Source organism: Phacochoerus africanus, chromosome 1 (genome assembly GCF_016906955.1).
Source record: "Phacochoerus africanus isolate WHEZ1 chromosome 1, ROS_Pafr_v1, whole genome shotgun sequence".
In the NCBI taxonomy this organism is placed as follows: Eukaryota; Metazoa; Chordata; class Mammalia; order Artiodactyla; family Suidae; genus Phacochoerus; species Phacochoerus africanus.
Window position 1 is genome coordinate 11,131,544 of NC_062544.1, and position 27,798 is coordinate 11,159,341.

Consider the following 27,798-nt stretch of genomic DNA (forward strand, 5'->3'; position numbering starts at 1 on the left):
GGAGGGGAGATTTTTCTGCCTTTCTCATCTCCTATCTGTCAAAGTTCAAACTAACTTCCAGACCTTGGCAGCTGTTCAGGAACCCAGATTCCACTCCCTGCTGTGATGTGTGATGTTTTATCTAAGTCCCCATGTGCCCTGATGGGGATGGGGTGCAGGGATTGAGAGGGTGAGGAAGAGGTGGGAATGGAGGGGGGTCAGCGAGGGACCTCTGAGAAAACACAGTTTTGCATCCGGCATATCCTCATGATGGTGGCACTCAAACCTCTGCTGGTCCTGTGCTCTCCTGGGTTGGAGAACAAGGGGTGCATCACAGCCCTGAGTGCTCTGGGCATGGGCGTTGTGCATGACCCCAGGGAGCATCCTTGCGGTCCTGAAATTTGTCAGTCACGTGTGCTATCATCTCAACTCCTAGTCCATCCGATAAATTGGGCTTTGTTTTTGCTTGTCTCCTCCTCTCCCCAGTTTGTCAAGTTGTGGTGGTGCTTTCAGAGGATCGTGCTGAATTCTGAAGCATGTGTGATAGATTAGGAGGCTCCCCTGAGACGTATGAGCACATGCTGTCCGTCTGGCACTGTGTGGGGCAGGGCTGGGACAGAGGGCCGGGGGCTGCAGCTCAGGGTCCCGGGTCTTCCCTCACAGGGGAAGACTGACGTGGCCAGGAGATCGAGGCTCAGAGCCCAACTTGCATCTCTGACCTCACACCCCCCAGTACCTGCCTCTCTCCTTGTCATCACTTCCTTTCTGCCTCCTTCCTTTCCTCCTCATCCTCCAAGTCCAAGGCAGTCAGGTCCTCCCGCCTCTGAGAAGGCTTCTCTGATGCCCCAGCCCAGGCTGGTCTCCCCTCCCTCGGGTCCTGAGGCTTGAAAGCTGAGCCTGCAGGGTGGACCCTCAGTGTCTGGTCCCTCCTGTTCCCGACTTGGCACCTACCCCTCCAGCTGGGGAGTAAGCAGTCAAAGGGCCAGGGCACAGTGGAGGTGGGTGTGCCCTAAAAGCCTGTCAGCTACTTGAGCATCGGTTAAAAAGTGATGTGTCTGAGGCAACAATTCCTACTGTGCATCAGAGAGTCGATTTTTTGGTCCCCCAGCCTTTTCACTGAGAATCTCCAATCCCCTCACCCCTTTTTCATTTTGATTTTTAATCTTTTAAAATACTTTAGCAACTCTAGACACTTCTCTTTGCCATGAAAATTCAGATGTCAAAGTCAGAAACCTTGGTTTCTTTGATTAGTATTCTCAGATAAATCTCTGGGTGTGTTTATGGAAGAGGCCTCTGTAGTTTTTTTTTAAGAGTTACTGTTCTGAACCATAGAGTTATGGGTTAACCTGTAGGCTTAAAAGGGAGTGGATGTAATTATTGATACATACTGATTTAGAAAATATTGTCTATTCATTGAAAATTCTGAATATCTTTTAATAAAGATTATTTTGTTGCTTAAAAAAAAAGTTACTGTCTGGAGTTCCCTTGTGGCACAGTGGGTTAAGGATCCATCATTGTTACTGCAGCAACTCTGGTTGCTGCTGTGGTTCGGGTTCGATCCCTGGCCTGGAAACATTCACATGCCGTGAGTGGTGCCAAAAGAGAGAGCGAGATATTCTCTTCATTACTTAAGTCTGAGAAACGTTGGCTCAGTTCATGCCAGAAAAACTGCCGAGTGAGCACATTTTAACAAGGAAGAGGGTTTGGTGTAAGAGGGTTCGGCCAAGGAGGACACAATGCAGAAGTGATTGAAATATAGGGGACCTTGCAGAAGAGAAAGGGCTACTAACTGATATGCACACCTGGAGGCTATCTCTGTCAAATCCTAAAACCAAGCAAAACATCTGTAACCATGTTATGTTTTGTTTTATTTTTCATTCTTCCAGTGCTTGCAAGTATATAGATCAAAATGTTAGTAGTGGTTTGGGTGATGGAATTACACGTGGTTTTTATTGTCCTCTTTCTTTCTGATTCGTTAAACTCCTTTGGTCTTAGAGAACTCTATTTGGTAAATTATTGCTCCTTTGCTCTAGGTAATAAACTCTGGCCTCGAAGAGTTTATAGTCCTTTCAAGGTGCTGGATACAGCCCCATAGACCTTCTTATTTGGCCTTAAATAATTTTACAAGTCTGACTGAATTTCCAGTATTTAAATGTTGGGAGAGGGAGTTCCCATTGTGGCACAGCAATAACGAACCCAACTAGTATCATTGAGGATGTGGGTTCGATCCTTGGCCTTGCTCAGTGGGTTAAGGATCTGACATTGCCATGAGCTGTGGTGTAGATCAAAGATACGGCTCACATCTGGCATTGCTGTGGCTGTGGCATAGGCTGGCAGCTGCTCTGATTTGATCCCTAGCCAGGGAACTTCTATCTGCCGTGGGTGCAGCCATAAAAAGAAAAAAAAAAATGTTGAGAGAATAAAAACCTGGTCCTTTGGTTCTCCTGATACCATCTCTGTGACCCCAGCTAGGTTTGCGGGTTTCTATTTGGCCCATTTCACACATATCCCTTCGCTGCCTGGCCCTGGAAGCTTGTGGACCCCCCTCTGTTCTCCATCCTGGGGCTTTCTTAGCATCCTGTAGGGTCTGCTCCCCCTGTGAGCCCAGGTGGGGACTTACATGAGGCCCAGGGTGCTCCCAAATTTAGGATTTAGGGGCAGTGACTGGGTTGGAAGAGAAGGTTTTGAGACCCTCTTATACAGTGCTTTACATAAGATAAATGGGGGAAAAAAAAAAACAGAGTGTTTGGGAGAGCCTCTAAGTCCTCAGTAAGTACTGAATATTAGATCAAAAGCATCAGCAAGGTGTTGGTACCACTACCTAGCAGTTTATATTTCTGAAAAGGCCTAATGGAAAACAGTCTTTACCATTTTTCTCCAGAGACAAAACTCATGGAAGGGGTTGGGTTTAGGACAATCAGGTGCCGCCTGGCCTTGATGAAGTAGGAGAAATGGAATTTGAAGTGTTGGGTGTGGGGGGAATGTTTTGAGGAAATGTAAACTGGGGAGGTGAGCTTTCTTTGGGGGCTCCAAGGCTGGAGCCTTTTTCCTGGCTTGTAACACCAGGAATAAGAAGGATGGCTAATGGTGTTGATGCTCAGCCTGTCTCAGATCAGGGGCTTGCTGAGCACAGGCATCCGTGATCTCACTTCATCCAGCACCCGAAGACAGGTTGTTCTATATTGTCCCACTTCTCAGATGAGAAAACAGAGGCTTAGGGAAACTTAAGTCATCTTGGCAGTGCTGGTCTATAGAAAAGCTAGACACTCGACCTAATTCTGCCTGATTGACAGCCTGGCTCTTAGCTGTTGTGCTGTGTGCCCCCATCTGTGTGCCCCCTTTCATTTTCTGTATTGCTCATAATGATATTTGCGTCCCTGGCATCTCAAAGCACCCTCTTATATAAACATCCCACCTGGCAAGCAGGCAAGGGATTACTACCCCATTTAACAAAGGTGATAATTGAGGCCCAGAGAGGGCTGGGGTCACCTAGTTAGTCCTAATCCCAGTTCTTCAGAGTGTCCCCAGTTGACCGTGGCCAGGCTCTCCCACACGGTCACGGTCCTTCAGAACCCGTTTCCACACGCCTCTGCCTCGTTAGACGTGTAGTCGTCAGAGTTGGGTTCCCCCCTCCCCGCTTTCCGCCCGTGTGTATGAGCGTTGCCACAAGAGCCTTATTAATCTTTCGGAGTTGAAGGTTACCAAGAAAAATATGCCAGAGCGTGACAGGCCATTAGTATTTGTGTTGTAAAGAAACCAGTAATCATCTTAATTGGTGCTCACTTCGGAGCAGAGCCCAGCTCTGTTTGAAGGCTTGTCTCCTCCTTCGCATACCATTAACACGTCAAAAGCCACGCAAACGTGCCTCCCTAACCACCGCTGTCCACAGAGGCAGCTTTCCCCGAGGAACCGCGTTTCACCCCTGAAATTCTGGGCCGTCCCAGTTAGACAGGCTTCTTCAGTCAGACCAGCTGGGCGGGGGCATCTGGCCCCGGGAGAGATGTGTGAGGTCGGTGGGGCAGCCTCACCCTGGGAATTCAGGCCCAACGCCTTGGTTTGGATGGTGACCAGAGTGCCCTCCTAAGACACAGGTGGTCCCGGGAGCCGGGAGGAGCCTGGGGAAGGAGAGCTGAGTCCCCTGCCCCTGCCCACCCTCCCCAGCCCTTATCAGTGATACCCCCACACACCCAGATCCTAACAGGACTCTGGTTTTTCCCTTTCTCTCTTTTTCTGAACATTTACTTCCCTTTAAAAAACCACGCAGGTCCTCTCCTTCCCCAGCCCTCACCAGGGATTCCTGGAGGACAGAGGAATCTTTGAGAGCCTCCCCTTTATGTATCTATCAGCCCAAGGCAAGATTTTTGTCGAGCTCCACTTTATCTAGTTTGTATTATGAAAGCAGTAGCTATTTTTCTAAATAATTATTTTATTATTTCAAATATGCCATTTAAAATATATCCCCTCAGAGTTCCCTTCATGGCTCAGCAGTTAATGAACCAGACTAGGATCCATGAAGATGTGGGTTTGATCCCTGGCCTCGCTCAGTGGGTTAAGGATCTGGCATTGCTATGAGCTGTGGAGTAGGTCACAGATGCAGCTCAGATCCCAGGTTGCTGTGGCTGTATCGCAGGCCAGCAGCTGCAGCTCCAGTTTGACCCCTAGCCTGGGAACTTCCATGTGCCGCGGGTGCTGCCCTAAAAGAAAAGCAAAAAAAATAAAAACATTTTAAGAGTAAATAAAGTATACCCTCTCTCCTCCCTCCACCCCACTTTCCTTTCCAAGAGCCTTAGCATTCTAAACAGAAAATGCTGAGGGGGACTAAAAATTGAGAATTTTGCCTTGGAGGGCAGTTGGGAAGTACCCCCAGATTTTAAGGTGCATATTCTGTAATCCAGGAATTCCATGTCTCCGTGTCTGTCCTAGAGAAATGGTCCCCTATACATACCTTGAGGAACATATAAGGGTGCTCATTGCAGCACTGTTTGTTATAGCACCAAATCAGAAACAACCAAGCACCCATCAGTAGGGGAAGGGCATAAACTGTGATGTATCCCCAATGTGGACTCTGATGCAGGTGTTACAGACAAGGCATGGAATCCAGCTGACATGAACAGAACTCTAACATGAAAAACAGTTTATTCAGGAACACACGCACAAAACAAAAGCAGTATTGTATGTTTTCAATGTGTATGCACATGTTTAAGTAAACATATAGAAAAAGGCAGGATGGATATACTCCAAACTGCTGACACTGATTACCTGTGAGGCAGGGGAGTTAACCAGGATCAAGGATCATAGCTACCGAAACTAAGGAAACTTTACCCTCTTGTATTTATAGGTTTTTTAAAAAACGAGAATACGTATATTATTTATCACTTAATTAAAAAATAATACTGTCTTGAAAAAAAGGAAAGTGGTTAACCTAGCAATTTATTTCCTGCAAGGTTCTAGAGATTTTAACATGTTCCTTTCTGGGCTTAGGGGAGAGGGGATTTTTTGTTTGTTTGTTTGATTGATTTGTGTTGTTTTTTCCTTTTTATGGCCATTCCTGTGGCATATGGAAGTTCCTAAGCTAGGGATCAAATCGCAGCTGCAGCTGCTGGCCTACACCATAGCCATGGCAACATTGGATCTGAGCTGCATCTTTGACCTACACCGCAGCTTGTGGCAATGCCAGATTCTTAACCCACTGAGTGAGGCCAGGGATTGAACCCACATCCTTGCGGATAGGTTCTTAACCTGCTGAGCCACAAGAGGAACTCCTGGGGAGAAAGGATTATGTCTCAATCCTTTATAGGCTGAATTTTTGTTTCTTACAAAGCCTCTGTTTGCTTCTCATACATACTTAACATACTCTTTTCGATTGAAAGAAGTTGCACATTACTTGTTCATTGTTGGCTAACAAGATTTATCCATTTATTGTTGGTGAGAAGACATTGCCCTCTGTCGAGTTATCCGGATGCCTACCTGTTTAAGGCTCTGTTTCCTCTGCATGGGTTCTTTCTGCCTAGAATGTCCTTCCGCTTTACCACCCTGATGATTCCGTTGGAGCTCCGCCTCAGAGACCTCTGCTCCCTTTGGTCCCCTCCCCAACATGTATCTGTTCTTAGGGTGCTGCTGCCAATCTTTGCACGTGCGACCACTGTTCAGGTAGCGCACATGCCCTGAAGTCACAGAGGCCTGGATTCAAGGCCCCACTCTGCCACTTACCAGCAATATATAAAAGATCTTCCAATCTCCAAGCCTCAGTTTTCTCATCTGTAAAATGGAGATGATAGTCCCACCTTGTCGGTTGTTGTGGACGTTCAGTGAGATAAGAGTAGTAGGATGCTTGCCACAGTGTCTGTTGCAGAATCACTCTCACCGTTGTCAGCTGTTGGTGTTATCCTTGTAGATCTGTCGACCTCAGTAGACCTGGGGCCTGCGCTTGGTTGACTTGGTTTCTGATCTGCTCATGCCCTCCTGGCAGATAATGGAGGCTCACTTAAATGTTATTTTGTGCTGAATTGTGCAGTAAGGAATATGGGGGACTAGTGTTCCAGAGCTTGGGGATTTTCTCTAAGAGGACATGGAAGCCCTTTGACCATAAAATTTTAAAAGGGGCCACCCAAGCAATGGGTTAACTGGTGATCTTTCACTTATTTTTACATATCTGACTTTCAACAGTTTTCAGAACGAGTATGCATTGTGTACCTTTTTAAATGCTCCTCCTACCTAGAGGGAGGCAGTGGTGACCCACGGGAATGGGGCCACCAATGGCGGAGAGGCAGGCCCCGTGACAGATTCAGACAGAAAAGACACTGAGGAGCCAGGAGTCGTTGCAGACATGCCTCAGACCATGCTACCCGGCTTCTGGGTGATGCCAGGCATCTATGGCTCCACAACCCAGACGGCCATCCTGATCTCTGTGTGGGGACAGGATCCCTCACCAGGGCTGCTGAGAGCCCCTGGCCACAGCGGGCCTAGGCCAGTACTTTGTGTTTGGTTTTTAGCTCATGATACCCCAGTGATGAGCAGCTTATTCTGTTCTCACAGGCTGCCTGGCAGCAGGCATTAGGGTGTGTGTGTGTGTGTGTTCATATTTGAGTCTGGGTTAACATGACAGATTACATGCATCTAGCAATTCACACACAATCAGAGGACTGGAAAAATCTGTCCGGTGCTGCCCTGGGTTCAGGATGCACAAACCCCCAGCCCACGTCGCCTCGCACACACCTATGCTGTGGAGTTCCCTTGGAGGCAGCATTCCATGTGTTTTCTGGACCTTGACAAATGAATCTAATACAACATTGAAAAGTAAAATTTGCTCCCAGCTGGGGCAGGGAGAAAATTACAGTGGAAGATTAAAAAAGGCTAGAGCTTATGAAACAAAGACCACGTTCTGTCCATGCTGATTACCAAATGCATCTTGGAAGGAGCCACTGGGCTAAAGGATTAGGTCCTTAGAGCTGGACCTTCCCCAGTCTTGGAGCCAGTTATATGGAAAGGCCAGTTGTATTAACAGACCTATCATCTTAGAGCCGTGGAATCCCACAATCCCAGGGCAGGAGGGAGCCTTCAAGGCCACATCAGCTTTCTCCAGCATTTGAGTCTTTTCTGTGGTTTGTATAGTTCAGCCTCTGAATTCTCCCAGTGATGGACAGCTCACTGTCTTACAAGCCATCTCATTCCTTTATTGGATAGCTGTTGTTACAAAGTTCTTTCCTTACTTTGCACTGAACTGGCTCTCTGCAAATCTTGTCTTCTGGTTCTGGTCCTTTCTTGTGGAGGCAAACAGCATGGTGTCAGAGACAAGACATAAGCTACGGAATCAGAGAGCCTGGTCTTCTAATCTACCAGTTGTTGGCTTTGGGCAAAGTACTCCACCTCTTCCAACCTCAGTCTCTGTGCTAGGTGAAATGGGGCTGTTCTCTTCACGAGGTGGGTTAAGTGGTGGAAGGATCAAAACAGTGGGGAAAAGGTCATACTAGATCAACACGTACTGATGTGGAAAGATGACTCTGGGGAGTTTCCATCGTGGCTCAGTGGAAACAAATATGACTAGTATCCATGAGGACACAGGTTCGATCCCTGGCCTTGCTCAGTGGGTTAAGGATCCAGTGTTGCCGTGAGCTGTGGTGTAAGTCACAGACATGGCTTGGATCTGGCATTGCTATGGCTGTGGTGTAGGCCAGCAGCTATAGCTCCAATTCTGCCTCTAGTCTGGGAACCTCCATATACCTCAGCTGCAGCCCTAAAATGACCAAAAGAAAAGATGACTGTGATGTATTGTTCAGTGAGGAAAAAAACAAGTTTCAGAGGAAAGAAGCATAAAAACACTGGAAAATTGGCTGAGAAGTACACCAAAGTATTTAGAGTGGCCCTTTCTAGTGATGAGACCAGAGTGGCTTGACACTCAGGTGTTACCTTCCTCCATGATGGTTTAAAAAATTTTTTTTTACAATAGATGCATCTTTAAAAAAAAATTTTTTTTTTAATTCTATTTCTTTGGCCATACCCACAGCATATAGATATTCTCAGGCCAGGGATTGAACCTCTGCCACGGCAGTGACAGAGCCAGATCCTTAACCAACTAAACCACCATGGGACTCTGACATCATATTTAGAATCACAAAAAATAGTAAGTACTTTTCCTTTTTAGAAAGAAAAAGATAAAACATTCAGAACATGTTACATCAAAAGAATGAAGTCAGGAGTTCCCGTAATGGCTCAGCATAAATGAATCCAACTAGTAACCATAAGGTTGTGGGTTTAATCTCTGGCCTCTCTCAGTGGGTTAAGGATCTGGCGTTGCCTTAAGCTGTGGTGTAGTTCTCAGACCCGGTTTGGATCCTGCGTTGCTGTGACTGTGGCATAGGCTGGCAGCTGTAGCTCTGATTCAACCCCTACTCTGGGAACTTCCATGTGCCACGAGTGCAGCCCTAAAAAGCCAAAAAAAAAAAAAAAAAGTCTACCTGGATCATTTGTGTTTTTTTCCCTGTGGGCTGAGTCACTGAGGCATGCCCTAACAGGATTCCATGCAAGTGTGTCCACCTGCAGGAAATGGCCTTAAACATTAACCAAATAATCAGTGGCTGCTTTATGTCCTGCCTCCACCTGCCTCAGGGCCTTTGCATTTGCTGCTCCCTCTGCAGCACTTTGTAATCAGCTTGTGTCATCCTGATGCATGTTCACATCTGAAACAGCCATTCTCACAAACAGAGTTGGATGTGATGAGCAGAGATAAACCCTTTCCTCAAGTGGGGAGTGAAGCTTCAGTGGGGCTTTCATGAGTGCTAAGTTCACTAATAAACGTTAGCTGTGAAGACAGATGACTTTTGCTTCCCGATGCTACCCCCTATGTTTAGAGACTCACAAGTGAATATCTGGATGGCTGAGGCCCATGAACAAGCTTGATGTCCTCCCAGGGGTGACATGTCGAGTCATGTCATGGTGACATGGATTTTTAAAAATAAAAGCAGCAAATGACAAGGAAAATACATCAAGCCAGGATCCTTCACCAGACATCTGTTAGCACCTGCCACATGGTGCTACCACATGGCAGGTGCTGTGAGGGACGGGAAAATAAATCACTCTCAGTCCTGCCCTCAAGAAGCGTGCTGCCAGGCAGAGAGACGGGAGTCCGGAATGCAAATGTGCTTGGAAAGTAGAGCATGTGCTGCACTTGGTGGCACTGGGAGAGTATCATTCACACGGATTCTGCTTCACGAGCATTTAGAGCTGAGGCTGGAGGGAAGAATAGGATTCCCTGGGACAGAGAGGCAGAGAAGGATGCTCTGAGCTGGTGTCTGCAGAGAGAGGGTTGAGATGAATCTGGATAGGTGGGCTCTGGGCCTGGCTGGGAGGCCTGCCGTGTGACCAGGTGATAGCAGTAGACCTGTGCTGTAGCAGCCGTGTGGGTGGAATGAGAGATGAGGGGTTGGAGGCCAGGGTGACCTGTGTGCTCAGGTTCATCCCTGATGTGGAAGTTTCTATGAACAGCCAAAGATCCCGCCACTCCTCTGTCTGTGCTGACCTGGGAGGAAGTAGAGAGGGAGGAGGCCCGCAAGAGAAGTCTCAGGACCCCGCACGCAGAGCAGTTTCCAGAGGCGGGGTTGGGATCTGGGGGAATGGGGTGGCAGTAGTTAGAGGGGCTGGTAAGGAAGCTCTGACATATGTTCAGCTTTCTCTTCCTGCGCAGCGAGCGGGAAAATCTCCCCAGGGGAATACTTTTGCCCTTTAACAAATATGAAACTGACAGGCTGACACTGTTGCTAAAGTGGAAGAATTTTTTTTTCTTTTTTAATAACACCTTAAACGATAGTCGTGGAAGCCAGCATCCTAAATGAAACACATGTTGCTCTCCAGCACCCGACAACCTGACATAATTTAAGAGCAGCTACCAAGAACCCACAGCTGAAACTGCCCATGAATCTGTTCCTCTGGATGCGCTCCAACTGGGTGAAAAGTGGAGACGGCCAAGTCCAAGGAGCCCAGCCTTCTCTTCTCGTTTGTAGCTGATTGGTGGGGAGTTGCTTTCAAAAAACCGGGGACACTGTAATTAACTTGATAGTGGTAGTTTCTGGTGCATTTTTATTTGTCATCTGATTATTAAACAGATTTATGGCCCTACCCACCCACTGAAAAGGGACCAACGCATTTAGTTGAAATTAAAAGTGCAGATAAGGCTGCCTGTTTAGATAATAGCATCTCTTTTTTTAATAGATTACTCATCTTCTGTGAAATAGGGAGAGGAGTTAATTTGTGTGATGAAGTGCTTTCTATTTCTGGGAGCTGGCTGGTGGAGGTGATTGCTTGAGGTAGGAGCGTAATTCATTCTTAAAATCACCAAAAGCATGTTCAGGCCGAATACCTGTGCCCTGAAGAGTAGGGTAATTTGTAATGTGATGCCAAGGAACAGAGGGGCTTGAGGTTTCAAAGCAAATGTTTGGGGAAGGTTTACAATTTGTCTTTAGGTTGGAGGTCAAATTACTTACTATTCATTCTCACAAAAATACCAGAGAAATATGGGCAGATCTTGGAGTTATTGCAGGTTCAGTTCCAGACACCTGCAATATAGCATATGTAGCCATAAAGCAAGTCACCAATTTTTTTTTATTTCCCAGTGCATGTAAAAGTTATGTTTACTGTAGTCTCTTAAGTGTGCGGTAGCATTATATCTAAAGAAAACAATGTATATACCTTATTTTTAAAAACTTTATTGCCAAAAAATGCTAACCATCACCTGGGCCTTCAGTGAGTCACAGTAGTAACATCAAAGATTACAGGTCACTGTAACAAATACAATGAAAAATCTTGAGATACTGCAAGAGTTACCAGAGACATGAAGTGAGCAAATGCTGTTGAAAAATGGTACCAATAGCCTTGCTCAGTGTTAGGTCGCCACAAACATTCAGTTTGTAAAAGACACACTATCTGTAAAGCTCAATAGAGCAAAGTGTGATAAAACGAGGTCTGCCTGTAAACCTCACATGTTACTTTAAGCCATGAGACCAGGAAGCCACCAGTTGCAATGGATGGTGAAAAGAGACAGATTAGGACTTGCATTCAGAGTGTGCGACCATGGGCAGTGGCAGACCCTTCCTGAGTCTTAGCATCTGTTGTAGGGTGGTGATGAAGGATGTGTGTGGAACGGAGCCAGCCATGTGCCTGGGACAATGCCTGGCGCCTGGAAGGTGTAAGCCCGAGTCTGCTGCTTCCTTGTTAGCTCCTGGCTTCTGCTCAGGGACTCACTCTGTTTGCAGCCTGAATAGAGAAGAGTCTGTGTGTACAGAAGTATCAGGGAGGGCCTTAGACTTCACCGAACACTTGAAGGAAGAGGCAAAGGAGGAGTTTTCATTACGGACTCCAGAGCAACCCGCTTACAACTCTCCCCAGACATCCCTTTTCTCCTATGGCCTCTGGATCACACACCTGGGGCTCTTCGCTCTCACTCTTCCCTCCAGGCAATGCCCAGCCTTACTGGCTCCCCTCAATTCCTCCCAAAGGTCCCCCCCAAAGAAATAAATTTTGTTACTGGAACACACGCAGACACATCTCACCCAGCTTCTCCTCCCCTTGTGCCAGCTACCACTCAGGACACATGCGGTATCCTCCCGAGAGTGAGTTCCCTCCCCTCCCCAGGAGTGCCTCAGTGCTAACTTTCCAGTGGTACATGTATGTCAAGGGAAGGTTGTCCTTGTGGGGGCTGGAACTCCACCACAAGTTGTTCAGCGTTCTGGGAAATTACATCAGCCCCAGTGCTGCAATGGTACCTGCGTTGCCGACCCACGTACCTGTGCTGCTCTGTAAGGTGAACTCTGTGCTCAGGATAAGATACTTGTAATTATATGCATTTGACTACTTCTCTGTCTCCTTGTAGCCATTCCAAGCATTTCTGTATTGAAAAACATGTTATTTTATTATTCTTTATATCACAGTTGGGGCATTATGTAGAATTTCCCCCAGTGCGTTTATTTTAGGATATTAGAGGGGACCATACGAAACAACTGTCACATAAAGGGACACTGAGTAGGAGAGGGTTGAAACCCCTGAATCAGAAGGTGAGTCAGCCAGGAGCTACCCCTATGGCACAGTGGGTTAAGGATCTGACATTGTTGCAGCTGTGGAGTAGGTCGCAGCCTTAACTCAGATTTGATCCCTGGCCCAGGAACTTCTTTATGCCATGAGTGCAGCCAAAAAAAAAAAAAAAAAAAAAAAAGAAGAGCCAGATGTTAGAGTTATGTTGGCTTTTGCTACAGGATTTAGGCCCAGTTCCCTCAAATGTGGTATGTCCTTGATCTTTTCCAGCTGGAGACAGTACACCCTTAGATGTAAAAACCCTGATACACACATCTTCCTGGAAGTTCTTCTGGTGAAAGAAAGATACCTAAAACATGCTCTCTGAAGTTTTTGGCAGAAGGAAATTGGCCATTTGGGATTAATGACTTTCTCCACCTCTGTGCTGTAATATCTCAGATCAACACACAGGAATTCTAGTAATGACGTGTCAAGGTAATCGGTACAGTAACAGTCCTGCTTATAGACCTGGACTCTGAGTACATTTATACACATTCTCAGAAGTCCAGTAATAAAACCAACAACAACCACGAGGTCTTGTAGAGCACTAGCCTGGGGCTGGGGGCCCTGGCCGAGGGCCTCAGGGCCAAGTGGAGCGTCTTTTTTTAAACACTGTAGGTTCCAGCCTCTGCCCTGGGCCATGGTTTTTCAGACCATGGTAGGCTTATTGGAGAGTCATGAAATCCTGGGGTCGTGACCAGCTTTTTAACAGAAATGAAATACAAGAGGATAGAATAGGAAAACAACATCAACAACAAAAACCCACCACCAAGTGCATCACACCCTGTATTTCAGTTGTGTGCATGTGTACCAGGTCGTGGTATAAAATGTATTCCTCTTTTTGGGTCCTTTTCTTCACAAGGTTTAGAAGCCAATGTTCCCTGACATGGGGAGTCAGAATCTGCCCGGCATGTGTGTGAAAACCACTTTCCCTGGGGGTTCTTAGGTGGTTTGAGAAGCCTTGCTGTGAGCCTCTCAGGAGGTGCATTCATTTGTCAGATTCCTTTCTCACTGGAAGGTGAGAGGAGGGGTGGGGGAGGGAGGGGAGGGGAAGCCAGGCCAGGCCGGGACCGCTCAGTGTGAGGAGGAGGGATGGACGGATGGCCCTTGGCCAGCGCCACCCCCTTCACGGTTTTGCTCCGGCCAGGAAATAGTTTTGGATTCCTTGGAGAGCTTTAGTTTTCTGTTATTCTAGCAGGAAACATAGGATTGTATTCCTGATCTTTTACAGACCGTGGTATAGTCATCCCTCAGTATCCTTGGATTCTGGTTTGAGGACCAGCTCCACCACCGCCCTCGCAGATACCAAAATCCGTGGCTGCTCAAGTCCCTCAAATAACATGGTGTAGTGTTCGCATGTAACCTACACACATCCAAATACTTTAAATCTCAAGATCGCTTATGATACCTAACACAATGTAATGCTGTGTAAATAGTTGCCAGCACACAGCAAATTCAAATTTTACTTTTTGGAACTTCCTGGATTTTTCCCTGGTATATTTTATTTCTTTTTATTATTATTATTTTATTTTATTTTTATGGCTACACTTATGGCATATGGAAGTTCCTGGGCCAGGGGTCAGACTGGAGCTGCAACTAAGGCCTACACAACAGCCACGGCAACATTAGCTGTGACCTATGCCATAGCTTGTAGCAACACCAGGTCCTTAATCCACTGAATGAGTTCAGGGCTCAAACCTGCATCCTCTTAGACACTGTGTCGAGTCCTTTATCCGTGGAGCCACACAGGAACTCCTTTTTTCTGAATATCTTCAATCCATGTTTGGTTGCATCCGCAGATGCTTAACCCACAGACACAGAGGGTGACTGTATGATGATAATCGCCTAAGTTTATTTCGGAGTGCACGGTCTACATTCCGTTAGATCAGTGTCTCTCAAACGTTGACACGCAGCACAGTCACTTGGGCGGCTTGTTAAATTCCAGATCCACAGACCCCAGTCATCTGACTCAGTAAGTCTGCACTGAGGCTTAAGAATTGGCATCTCTAATACGTTCCCAGATGACACTGCTGAAGCTGGTCAGGGATCACACTTTGAAAGCTACCGTGCTAGATCAGCAGAGAAGAATGTGCTGAGCAGAATTCTTGACACACAGCAGGAATGAGGTAAACGCTTTCTTGATTAAACTGAACGGAATTCTTCCTGGCAGAAAGGGCTTCACTAAGGGATGGCTGGTTCGTTACTTTGAACAGTGGAAGAAATGGCCCATTGACATGGAATTGTATGCTGTTTAAATGAGTGGATTGTGTGGTATGTGGATTATATCTCAATAAGGCTATTGTCAAGAAACGGGAGAGGAAGAGGAGGGAAGAGAGGAAGAAATGGTTATTTTTTCAAAAACACACATCAGAAGTATCTGTTATGCCTTAGAATGAGTTATAAGAGGACCTCCGTCAAGGGAGAATGAAAAAGGCCTTCTAGCGTAATTCCTCCTTCCTTTTCTCCTCCCTCTCCTCCTCCCCCTCACAGTCCCATCCGTGGAGCCCTCTCCCACATGTGTGTCCTGCCAGCGCTCAGGACACACAGAGCACCTTTATTTTTGGTACTCCTCAGCAGGTGTTTCTGTGAGTCTCGATGCCGCTAGAGATTGAAACTCTGGAATTCTCTGGGAATTAATTTGATTGCACACAGCAATAGAGCCAAGATTTCTGAACAAACTGAATTAGATTTGAGTCCCGTCTTTACCACTTACCTGGCTGACCGTGTAACCTTGGACCAGAAACGTCTTCTGAACTTGACTTCCCTCATTTTGAAATGAGGATGACGAACCGTGACCTGCTTTCTTCACAGGGAAATCAAATCAAATCAAATCAAATGAAACAATGGAGGAGGAAAGCATGGGGATTCAGGAGGGATTTGCAGAAGCCTCTGGCCCTGCGCTGGGCTCAAAGGATGCTCTGGCGAGCAGAGCAGTCAAAGAGTTCTCTCTCCTGCAGCTTAGAGTGGAGAGAGACAGTGTAAGTAATCCCACCGATATGGATCCATGACCTAAGCTGAGCGGCATGAAAGATGAGTTGCAGGGCTCTGGGGCTCTGTGACCATCCGTCCTAGGACCTGCTCTGGTCTGGGAGGGCAGGAAAGGCTTTAGTGAGGAGTTCAAGTATGAACCAAGGTCTGAAGGATGAGCAGGAGTTAACCAGGGAGATACGTGCCCTCGGCAGTCTAGGCAGGAAGACAAGGTGGACCTAGACTCTGAGGCAGACGAGGTCATCATGGGGCCTTGGACACCAGAAAGAGGATGACCTGGTGCGGACAGTAAGAAAGGAAGGGGCAGATGAGGCTGAGAGGGGGTGGGACCAGCCATACCCTGCCTGTCATTCTTGGGAAGGATTTTGGACCTTCTTCCGAGAGCCACTGGAAAAAGTTGCCAATCAGCAATACTCTTGCCCCAGAGAAACCTCACTGGCTACAGTTCTGCCACTGAGCAAAGCTTCCAAGAGCCAGCAGAAGCCCTGGAAGTGTTTTAAGCAAAAGAGTGGAAATGTGCCAAGGTACAATCCACTTCACTTTTTAGAGACCACCTGGACTGGACTAAGGAGAGACAGAGTGGGTGCGGGGACAGCAGTCCTGGCTACTTTGGCTTTTCCGCAGACTGTAGTGGTCCAGACAAGGGACAGCAGTGGCCTGGTCCTGGGCCATGTTCTTGCTGTGTCACTCTTTCGATGCCAGTGTGTGAGAACCTCACCCTTCTGTCCCGGTGTCCTCAGGCTGCCATAACAAGGCACCACAAAGGGTGGCTTAAAACACGAGAACTTAAATCTGTCACAGTCGTGGAGGCTAGAAGTCCGAGATTGAGCTGTGGACGGGGCCGTGCTCTCCCTGCAGGCTCTGGGAAAGGGTCCTTCCTCACCTCTCCCTAGCTTCTGGCATTGCCAGCAATGCTTGGTGTTCCAGTCTCTGCCTCTGGGATCACATGGCCTTCTCCTTGTGTGTCCGGATGTCCTTCTTCCTATGAAGGTTACCAGCCATCGGATTAGGGCCCACCCCAAACCACTATGACCTCATCTCAACTTGATTATACCTGTAAAGCCGCTCTTCCCAAGTAAGGTCACAAAGACACACCTGCCAAGTAAAGTCACACTCCCAGGTACTAGGAGTCAGGGCTTCAGCATATCTTTTTGCCGGGAGACACAGTTGAGCTCTCAGCAGCTCCTCCAAGTGCGGCTCCTCATGCCACAGCCCACCAGAGAGAACCACCCTCAGAGTCCTGGGCCCCTTCAGACCAGAAGGAGGGAGAGACTCCCTCCACCACAGGCCCTGGGAGGGCTGCGCTTCCCAGGGAAGGGTGTGTATCTCAGGTGGGAGATACAGGGAGGACCTAGGATGCGCAGGCCCTGCGTTCTGGTCCTCACTCAGACCTCAGCGGCTGGGAGGTTTGGGGCAAGGCCTTCCCTTTTCTGAGCCTCGATTTCCTCTCCCGTCACACCAGAACTGATGATACCTGCCTGCCCTCCTTGCAGTGGCTTTGAGGGAAGTCTAGTGAGATAATTAAGTAGTTCTTGAGAAGATACTGTGTGCCCAGCATTGGGGTAATTCATTGGGAGTGTTCTTGGGAGAGAGACAGCTAGTCCAGCGGAAGCTGTAACATCCTTCCAATGATCCCTTGGCTTTTCCCCTCTAATAGCAGCGTGGATACTAGAACAGACTCCAGGAGTTTCCACCATGGCTCAGTGGGTTAAGAATCCGACTAGTATCCATGAGAATGTGCGTTCGATCCCTGGCCTCGCTCAGTGAGTTAAGGATCTGGTGCTGCCACAAGCTGTGGTGTAGATCACAGATGTGGCTTGGGTTTGGCTTTGCCATGTACTGTGTTGTAGGCGGGCAGCTGTAGCTCCAATTAGACCTGTAGCCTGGGAACTTCCATGTGAACGTCCATAAGGTGTGGCCCTTAAAAGAAAAAAGAACAGACACCATCAGCGCCAGTGTCATCCAGGGGCAGGGGCAAGGATGAAACAAGAGAGGCCAGGGGGTGACAGTTTCTGAAGCTGATTTATGGGTCCTCGGAGCTTCATTATTCTGCTTTTTTAAACTTTTTTTTTTAAAACCACACCCAAGGCCTGTGGAAGTTCCAGGACCAAGTATCAAACCACAGCAGCAACCACAGCCTCTGCAGTGATAGCACTGAATCCTTAACCCACTGCACCACAAGAGAACTCCTAAATCTGTTTGAATGATTTTAAATTATTAAAAAAGAAGAAGAAGAAGAGTTAACAAAGAAGGTTACAGACTCTGGAGTCAGGCTGCCTGGGTTTAAATCTGATACCTGCCACTTACGCTGCGACCTTGGCGAAGTTACCAAGCCTCTTGGTGCCCCGGTTTCCTCGTCAGTAAAACAGGGACAGTAACCACAGCCTGCCTCTTGGAGTGTTTGTGGAAATTCGATGAGTAAATGCCTGGAGGGTGCGTATTAAACATGTAGTGACCATTACTTACAGAAATAACGGTCCCAAAGATCATGATGTTGCTGATCCCATGTCGTCACCATCAGCTTCCAGGGATCCTACACTCAGCCTTGCAGATCCTCTAACTCATACCTGCTGCTTGGAATCTGTCTTGGTTACGTTTCCTGATCCTAAGACAGGATTTGGGTACAGGTAGTTCCTTTGAAAGGAGATTTCAGGAAAGACCAGCAAGAGAGTAGGGAAGTAAGAAGAGGCAGCCAGGAAGGGTGCCTGTGATGGACACTGTAGTGGACACCATGGTGGACACCGTGGTGATCTTGTGGGGAGTCCTGGGAGCCAGCACAGGGCACACGCTCAGGGCTTTTCCACCTGAGGGGTGAGGAAGCTGGGGTGGTTATCCACACACACTGCGGTCCTGACTTGAGGCCCACCACGTGGACACAGAACCCCAGGCAGCAGCAGGTGCTGGCAGCTGGGAGTTGGGCAGACAGAACAAAAGGCTGAAGTGGTGTGGGCGGGGCATGGCATCCAGCTGTGAGCGATCTGATAGGAGCCCTTCCAACACCTGCTTTAAAAGCCTTACACTGATGGGGGCTCACCTTCAGAATCCACCCCACCCCTTGTTGGAAGACTCTGCCTCATCATGGAATTGGGGGGGTGGGGGGGCAAAAGCAGTTCTGCATTGCTGTACAATCAGAGCAGCCCCTGGAATGGGAATGATGCCTCTGTGGCCCTTGCTGGTCTTCAGGGCAGACATCTCAGCCCTGGCACTTAGAGCCAGGGTATAGCCTCAGAGTCTTTCTTAACCCTGCTTAGGGTATCCAATACAAACCCATCGCACTTGCAGGCACTTTCGTGACTTTGTGTTTGCCATCCCTGTCTTAGGGCTTAGGAAGCTGGGGGAAATCCCAGCATGGAAAAAGCTGTGTCACAGACTCACTGTATGATTGTGGGCAAATCCAGGGGCTTCTGGCCCTCACCCTTCCTCTTTGGGTGGAAGAATGGAGGAACTGACAGAAGTGAGGCCAGGGTTTGGTGCAGTTGGAAGAGCTTGCCCTTGTACAGGCGAGCAGAGATGAGTTTTAGATGTTGGCCGCATCATTTGTAAACTGTGTTCCTTGGGCATCTGCTCTGAGCCTCTTGGTGTCTTTTTCAATAAAACAGGGCTTTAACACCCCATTAGCAGTGGTGTCGTAGACGACAGAGATTATGCAGATAAAGTAGGGAGCTCGTGTGTGAGCAGGGCTCAGAAATTGCTCCCTGTGGTTGCCATCATCATAACCATCCTCATCTTTCTCTAAAGTCCCTTCCAGCTCTGAAATTCTGTGACTTTATGGAATGCCCTCATCCAAGAAGACGGTGTCGTGAAATAAGGCAACAGTCCTGATTTTTGTGTGAGTGTTCTTTCCAATGAGGACAGGAGGAGCATAATTGCCCCTAAATAATTGTGCCGACTTGCCCACAAGCTGTCAAAAGGCCGTAATTGGCCCATCTGTAATGACGGCGGCCATCTGCGTTCGGGGTGATTTAGCGACGGGGCTCTGCCTGAGCTGGACCCTCGATGATTAGAGCCGGACGAGGCGGTATTTCTCCCTCTGATGGGCGTAGTGGTCTGTGGTAAAGGAGATTATCTCATCCTCGTGTTAATGACCTACCAGTTGAATCCAGCCAGGAAGATGCGCTGGTCACAGACGATGACTCTTGAGTGTTCCTTTTTGTATTTTTGAAATAGTATTCCTGCCTCAACAGCAGCCTATCCGGGGCGTGATCATACCTCTTGCTATCTTGTCTCACTGCCCAAGAAAGTCTCTTTTGGAAAGAGTTCGTCCCTCAATTAGGGCAAATTGATTTCTGCTCTCTACAGAGCCAGTGTTCCAAAGAGGCAAGGGCAAGGGCAGAGGAGGCCGAATTCATCTTTGAGAGCAAGCGAGGCAGCCACCTGGGGTATTTTTCAGCCTTCCAGCCTCGGGCTGTATAGGGAGGTGACCCTTGCTCTGTATATCTTTTAATCGTACTGACTTGCCAAGGCCAGACAACCCGACACAAAACACACCTCCCCTCTCAGAAGTTCCTGGACACTCGTGTCTGGAGCAGTGTTTCCTTCGGTGTGACAGCATGGAAGCGATTCTAAGTGGTACCTGACGTGATCCCATGTGGCTCAAAGATTGCATGAAGTAATGTGGACTCATGGGGAGAGAAGGCTTTCTCTCTCCTGCTCTCTTGTTTCTCCTGATGAGCTCAGACGGGAAGTCTCGGCTGGTTTCCCCTATTTCCCTTCTGACAAAGGGAGAGGCAGACCTTAAGCTCCCAGTCACAGAGGCAGGAGGATCTGCTCAAGTCTTGTATTTGCTTGGGTTCTTTTTCACAAGTGGTACTGATTTTCCGTTTATGATGTTTAACATTTCCTTTTAAATAAATTGGCTAAATAAAAATTTTAATTTAAAAAAATTGAGTTGATTTAAAAAAATCCTTAAGTTAATTGTACTAAGGTAGGTGGATGTGGCAAAAATTGTGCCTGTGGTATATGATTATGAGAGGTTGGGAAAACACCACGAGAGAGGGGAACGCCTCGGGTTTCTGCAGAGAACCTGGCAATTTACTGGCTGTACGCCTCAGGCAAGTTTCTTAGCTTCTCTGAGCATCAGTTTTCTTTCTTTCTTTTTCTTTCTTTCCTTTCTTTCTTTCTTGCTTTCTTTCTTTCTTGCTTTCTTGCTTTCTTTCTGCCTTTTTAGGGCTGCACCTGTGGCATACGGAAATTCCCAGGCTAGGGGTCCAATTGGAGCTGCACCTGCCGACCTATACCACAGCAACTCAGAATCCAAGCCATGGATGACCTACACCACAGCTCAAGGCAACACTGGATCCTCAGCCCACTGAATGAGGCCAGGGATTGAACCCTCATCGTCATGGATGCTAGTCAGGTTCGTTACTGCTGTGCCACATGGGAACTCTCGCATCAGTTTTATTATCTGTCAAATGAGGAGAGTCTCTGTTGTGGCTCAGTGGTAATGGACCCGACTAGTATCCATGAGGATGCAGGTTTGATCCCTGGCCTTGATCAGTGGGTTAAGGATCCGATGTTGCTGTGAGCTATAGTGTAGGTCAGAGACTCGGCTCAGATCTGGTTTTGCTGTGGCTGTGGTGTGGGCAGATGCAGCTCTGATTAGACCCCTAGCCTGGGAACTTCCATATGCTGCAGGTGTGGCCCTAAAAAGCAAACAAAAAAAATGGGGAGAACCATAATGCAGAATATGATTATATGAATTAAGGGAGATAAAATAGGTGAAGCTCCTTTTGTGAGTCATAGTCTGCTTCACCAATGAAAATGGTTCATTTCTATACAGGGTTAGAAACATAAACAGTTTATTGGGCTCTGGATCAAGCAGGGGACCCCGACTCTGTTAGCTGTGCACCAGAGGTGTGCCCTTCCCTTCTCTGGACCTCAGCTTTCTATCTGTAAAATGAAGAGACTGAACTGCTCCTGTGGTTTCCAGGCCTGCTCCTGTGCATTAAAATTAGCTGTGGGTCAAGTAAAACCAAAGATGCTAATGCTGCCGTCAGTCTAGTGAACCACAGCCACCCGGGAGGATGCTAGCTCACTGAGTGATTCGGCCATGCCCCCTGATTAGGAGGGCCCTTCCAGCTCTAACCCCTGATGGAGTGAATTCAGAGCAGGATTCAGGAATTGGGTTAGGGAAGGTGATCCATCACCCCAGGGGCTGGCAAGGACAGAGAGCCCAGCAGCTCCGGTCATGTCTTACCTGGGCTTCTGAGAGACCTGGCCCAGGGCCCCTGAAGACCTTCTGATCCAGACCCTGATTCAGAGAAGCACTGTGGCCCAGAGGAATTCACTGATGGGCTCACTGTGCCAGAGGTGCGAGTACGGCCCAGTTTTTTCCTGATTCCTGGTCAGTGACACTTTACTACACTTCTCCTTTACCAGCTGAGAGAGAGGAAGAGTGTGCTTTGACAAGTATTTTTTTTTAATGGACGTTGAAGTTACAAACAGTGAAAAATATAAGTATAAAATTCCATAAGGTTTAACAAATGTATGTACCTGGGAAGCCATCACCCCAATCAAGATTAAGGAATTGCCTCTCCCTGGAAAGTTCCCTGGTGCTCTCTCTAATTAGTCCCCACACCCAAGGGCAAACACTGTTCCTAATTCTGTCATCATAGAATATTCTGGCTGTTGATGAACTTCAGATGAAACAATACACTAAATTTTTTGTGTGTCTGGCTTCTTTGGTCCAACGAAATAGTTTTGAAATTCATCCATGTGGTTGGATGTACCAAAATGTTTTTTTTTATTGCTGCGTAGGAGTCTGTGGTGTGGCTACCACAATCTGTTTACCTCTTCCCCTGCTGGTGGACAGTTAGGTTGTTTCTAGTCTGGGGCTATTATGAATAAACTAGTATGAAACAGTGTTAGTCTTTTTGTGCTTGTATTTTTTTAATTGAGGTAACACTAATTTATAACATTATACAAGTTTCGTGTGTATATTGCCTTTTTTTTTTTTTTTGTCGTCTTTGGCTGCCACGCAGCTTATAGAGTTCCCGAGCCAGGGATCAGATCTGAGCCGCAGTCACAACCTAAGCTGGAACAGCATCAATGCCAGATCTTTAACCCACTGTGCCAGGCCAGGTATTAAGCCCATGACCCAGTGCTCCCAAGATGTTGCTGATCCCATTGTGCCATAGCGGGAACTCCTCTTGTGTACCTTGTATTTCAGCTTCGGTATACACTAAAATGTGCTCACCACCAAACTTTAGTTACCGTCCGTCACCATACGGTTGATTTCCTTTCCTCATTTCGCCTTCGCCCCACTCTCCTTCCCCTCTGGTCACCATTCGGCTGTAATCCACATGTGCTTGTTTTCTTTATGTTCATTTATTTGGGTTTTTTTTTTTCCTTCGGATTGCGCATATGAGTGAACTCGTGCTGCGTTTGTCTTTGTCTGACTTATATTGTTTAGCGTAATACCTTCAAGGTCCATCCATGTTGTTGCAAATGGTAGGACTTCTTTCTTTTTTATTCCTTTTGTGTTTTCCAGGGATTGTGTGTGTGTGTGTGTGTGTGTGTGTGTGTGTGTGAGACATATTCTTTATCTATTCATTTGTCAGTGGGCACTTTGGTTATTTCCATATCGTGGATATTATAAATCATTCTTTGATGAACCTAGGGGTACAGATATCTTTTTAATTCATGTCTTCATTCTTTGGCTAAATATGTGGGTGTATGCTTTTATTTCTCTTGGGTGCAAACCTAGTAGTGGAATTGCCGAGCATAGGATTGTTGTGTGTTTATCTTTATAAGAAGAAATCAAACAGCTTTCCAAAGTGTCTGTTCCACTGTGTACTCTTTCCAGCAATGAGTGAGGATTTCGCCTCGCACTCATTTCTTCCCCACTACGTGAATTGCCCCTGTTCGTTCGTTCGTTTATTTATTTATTTATTTTCCCTTTTGTCTTCTTAGAGCCCCACCTACGGCATGTGGAGGTTCCCAGGCTAGAGGTTGAGTCAGAGCTACAGCTGCCAGCGTACACCACAGCCACAGCAATGCGGAATCCAAGCCATGTCTGCGACCCACGCCACAGCTCATGGCAACGCTGGTCCTTAACCCATTCAGTGAGTCTAGTGATCAAACTCGCGTCCTCATAGATGCTAGCCAGGTTCATTAACCGCTGAGCCAGGACCGGAGCTCCCTGTCCCTGTTTTTAATTTTTGCCTTTCTGAGGGATGTGTAGTGACTGGTATCTCTTGCTTTGAATTTGCACAACACCTTTTCATGTGCTTATTGGCCATTTGTATATCAATCCTCTTGTGAAATGTGTTTTCAAGTTTTGTGCCCATTTTTAATTGGTTCTCTTTTAATTATTGACTTCATCAGAATTCTTTGTAAGTTCTAGATACACATTCTTTGTCAGATATGTGTATTGTGAATATTTTCTCCCAGAATACTGCATGCTTTGTCGTTTTCTTACTGGTGTCTTTTCATGAGCAAGTTCTTAAAGAGCAGTCTTTATTTGCTCTTTATTTATAATGAGCATTCTTCATTTTAATCAAGCCTAATGTCTCATTTTTAAATATGGATTAGCACTTTCAGGGGTTAGAAATCTGTTTCTCCCCCAAGTTCACAAAGCTGTCCTATGCTTTCAAGAAGCTTTATAGCTCTGGCCTTTATGTTTAAGTCTGTCTGTGATCTATCTGAATTTATTTGGGCTGTATGATATGAGGTAGGGATTGAGTTCATGTTTTTTCATATGTTTATCCAGTTATCCTAGCACACGTGTTGAAAATTCTTTTAGTTCCTCATTGAATTGCCTTGGTACCTTTGTCAAAAATCAGTCGGCAATATCTATGCGGGTTCACTTCTGACTGCTCTTTTCTGTTCTTTACTCCCTTATGTTTGTTCTTTGCCAATACCACACTGTTTTGATTATTTTAGCTTTATAATAAGTTTTGAAATCAGTGTAAGTCCTCCAACTTTGTCCTTCTTTTTCAAGGTTGTTTTGACTATTCTAAGTACTTTCATTTCCATATAAATCTTAGAGTCAAGTTTTTGGTTTTAAAAGGTTAGCTATGATTTTATTAGAATTATATTAAATCAGTAGTTCAATTTGAGGAAGATTGACTCTTAATAATATTGAGTCTTCCAATCTGTACATATGATTTCTCTCTCCATTTATTTGGGTCTTTACCCCAATGAGGCTATTGTAAATGCTGTTTTTATTGCACTTTCCAATTGTTCTTTGCCAGGATATTGAAACACAATTGATTTTTTCTTTTTCTTTTTTTTTTTTTAAAGAATTTAACAACTTATTGAGGTGTAATTTATATATCATAAAAATCACCCATTTTAAGCCTGTGTTTTTAACTGAATTATATAGTTATAAAACTGTCACCATAATCCAGTTTTAGAACATTTCCATCACTCTGAAAAGTTCCCTTCTGCATGTTTGCAGTCAATCCCCATGCCCATCCCAGCTCGAGGAAACCACTGATTTCCTTTCTGCCTCTAGTTTTGCCTTTCTCAAAATTTCATGTAAATATAATCATATAATGTCTAGTCTTATGTGTCTGATTTCTTTCACCCAGCATACTATTTTTAAGGCTCATCCATATTATTGCAGTCTATCATTCTTTTTTATTACTGAAGAGTATTTCCACTTTATGGGTATATTACATTTTTATCCATTTGTCAGTTGATGGACATGTGGATGATGTGATTTTCAATTTGGGGATACTATGAACACTGCTGCTAGGAACCGTAGTATGCAAGTTTTTGTGTGGACACATATTTTCATTTCTCTTGAATATAAACCTAGGAGTAGAATTGCAGGGTTATATGGTAATAACTGCATTCCGCTGTTTGAGAAACCGCCAGACTATTTTCCAAAGTGGCTGCACCATTTTACATTCTCACCAACAGTATATGAGAATTCTTGATTTTCCATATCCTTGTCAGCACTTGTTATTACCTGACTTTTTCAGTATAGCCATCCTAGGGGATGTGAAATAGTATCTCACTGGTTTTGATTTTATATCCCTGGTGACGAATGATGTTGAGCATCTTTTCATGTGTTTGTTGGCCATGAGTATATCTTCTTTGGAGAAGTGCCTATTCATATCCTTTAGCCTTTGTAAAAAATTGAGGTAAAATTTACATAACATAAAGTTAATCATGTTAAAATATATAATACTCTCTTAAAGTATAGGATTCATTGGTATTTCGTACATTCATAATATTATGCAAAAATCACCTTTATCTAGTTTCAAAATATTTTTACCACCCCAAAAGTTAGCCTCATAATTATTAAGCAGTCACTCCCCATTCCTCTCCCCCCAGTTCATAATAATCACTGATATGCTTTCTGTCCCTGTGGATTCATCTATTCTAGAATTTCACACAAATGGAATGATAGTGCATGCGACCTTTTGTGTCTTCTATCTTCTGCTTAATATCATGCTTTCTAGGTTCATCCACATTGTGGCATGTGTCAGTATTTCATTTCTTTTTTGGCCAACTAATATTCCATTGTAGGGATATAGTCCATATTCATTTATCTGTTTATGAGGTGATGGAAATTTGGGTTATTTTCACCATTTAGCTATTGTGAATAGTGTTGCTATGAGCTTTCATGTATAAGTAATCAAAAGTTTTTTTTAGCTATTCTGGATCCCTTGATCCCTTGCATTTCCATAAATTTTAGAATCTGCTTGTCAATTGTCAATTTCTGCAAAGAAGCCAGTTTTGATTTTAATCACATCGAATATGTAGATCAACATAGGAGGTATTGCCATCTTAACACCATTAAATCATCCAATTCACGAACATAGACTATTTTTCCATTTATTTTGTGTATTTCTTTCAAGGGTGTTTTACATTTTATACTTTTATACATTTTATACTTCCTTTATTAAATTGTAGATGGTATTTTTACCATTTTTAATTGCATTTTCCAATTGCTTTCTTATTTGCTAGTGTGTAGCCTTACAGTTGATTTTTTTTTTTTTTTTTTTTTGCCATTTCTTGGGCCGCTCCCTCGGCATATGGAGGTTACCAGGCTAGGGGTTGAATCGGAGCTGTAGCCGCCAGCCTACGCCAGAGCCACAGCAACGCAGGATCCAAGCCGCGTCTGCAACCTACACCACAGCTCACAGCAACGACAGATCGTTAACCCACTGAGCAAGGGCAGGGACCGAACCCGCAACCTCATGGTTCCTAGTCGGATTTGTTAACCACTGCGCCACGACGGGAACTCCTACAGTTGATTTTTAAATGCTGACCTGTATCCTGAAATCTTGCTAAGTTTACCTGTTAGTTCTAGTTTCTTTGTAGATTTCTTAAGATATTCTGTGTAAAAAAAAACATGTCATCTACAATTAAAAAACACTGCTGCCTTTCTCTTTTCAATCTTTATGCCTTTTATTTATTTATTTATGTATTTATTTTTGTCTTACCAGATGCACTGGCTAGGAATTTTAGAACAATAGTGACATGGTGAAAAAAATGTATAGGCTTTCTCCTGATCATAGGAGAAAAGCATTCAATTTTTTACCATTAAGTATGATATAAACTGTAGGAGTTTTTGGTAGCCATACTAGATCTTTCATAAAGGGTCCTAACCCTGTTTAAAATCAAGAGACACCAATGTTAAGGCTGGCACTTTTAGTAGAAAGAGACTGTCTTTGAGATTTACTTACCACAGCTTTTCCAGGCATGGAACAGAGGCCAGCCTGCAATAGAATAAATTAAAGGAGGAATTGGTTGTCGTGTGCAATAAGAACATCTTGGAGTCTGTCTGCTGCGGGCACAGCAGGGTCTGGGGAATCAAAATCTCTTCAGTGTAACACCTTTTCCTTCTCTTTTTACACCTCCACTTCAGTCTCAGCAGATCCTCCTCTACCTTTCATCATCTCATTTTGCTAAAGATGTCACGAGTAGCTCCAAACTTATGGCCAGCCAGCCTATCACCTCTAAAGAAGAAAGGGCCTCATTTTTCAATAGTTTTGAGAAAAAGTTCTCCGGATTCATTGTTTGGACCAACTCGGGTCATGTGGCCATCCCTGAGCCAATCACCATAGCCAAGGAATGGAGTGACCTGACTGGTCAAGCCCAAGCCACATGCCCCTCCCTCTTGGAACCAAGAGATGGGGTCAGGCCCACCAAGTCTGATGGACTGAGAAGGGGAGGGGGAATTTTCCAAAGAAAAATCAAAATATTTTTGCTAGAAAATTAGGGAATGGGTCTCAACCAGGCATAAACCACAGCTGCCACCTCCTTCATATAGAAGCCCTCTCCCTGTGTACTAACACTGGACCTCTTTAAATTTTA

General features: G+C 45.7%; 1 protein-coding gene across 3 annotated transcripts in view; it reads left to right on the forward strand.

Moving 5' to 3' along the window:
• GALNT10 (polypeptide N-acetylgalactosaminyltransferase 10) overlaps window positions 1-27,798 on the forward strand; it is a 234,020-nt gene that overhangs the window by 159,395 nt on the left and 46,827 nt on the right. The gene's annotated exons all lie outside the window — the stretch shown is intronic.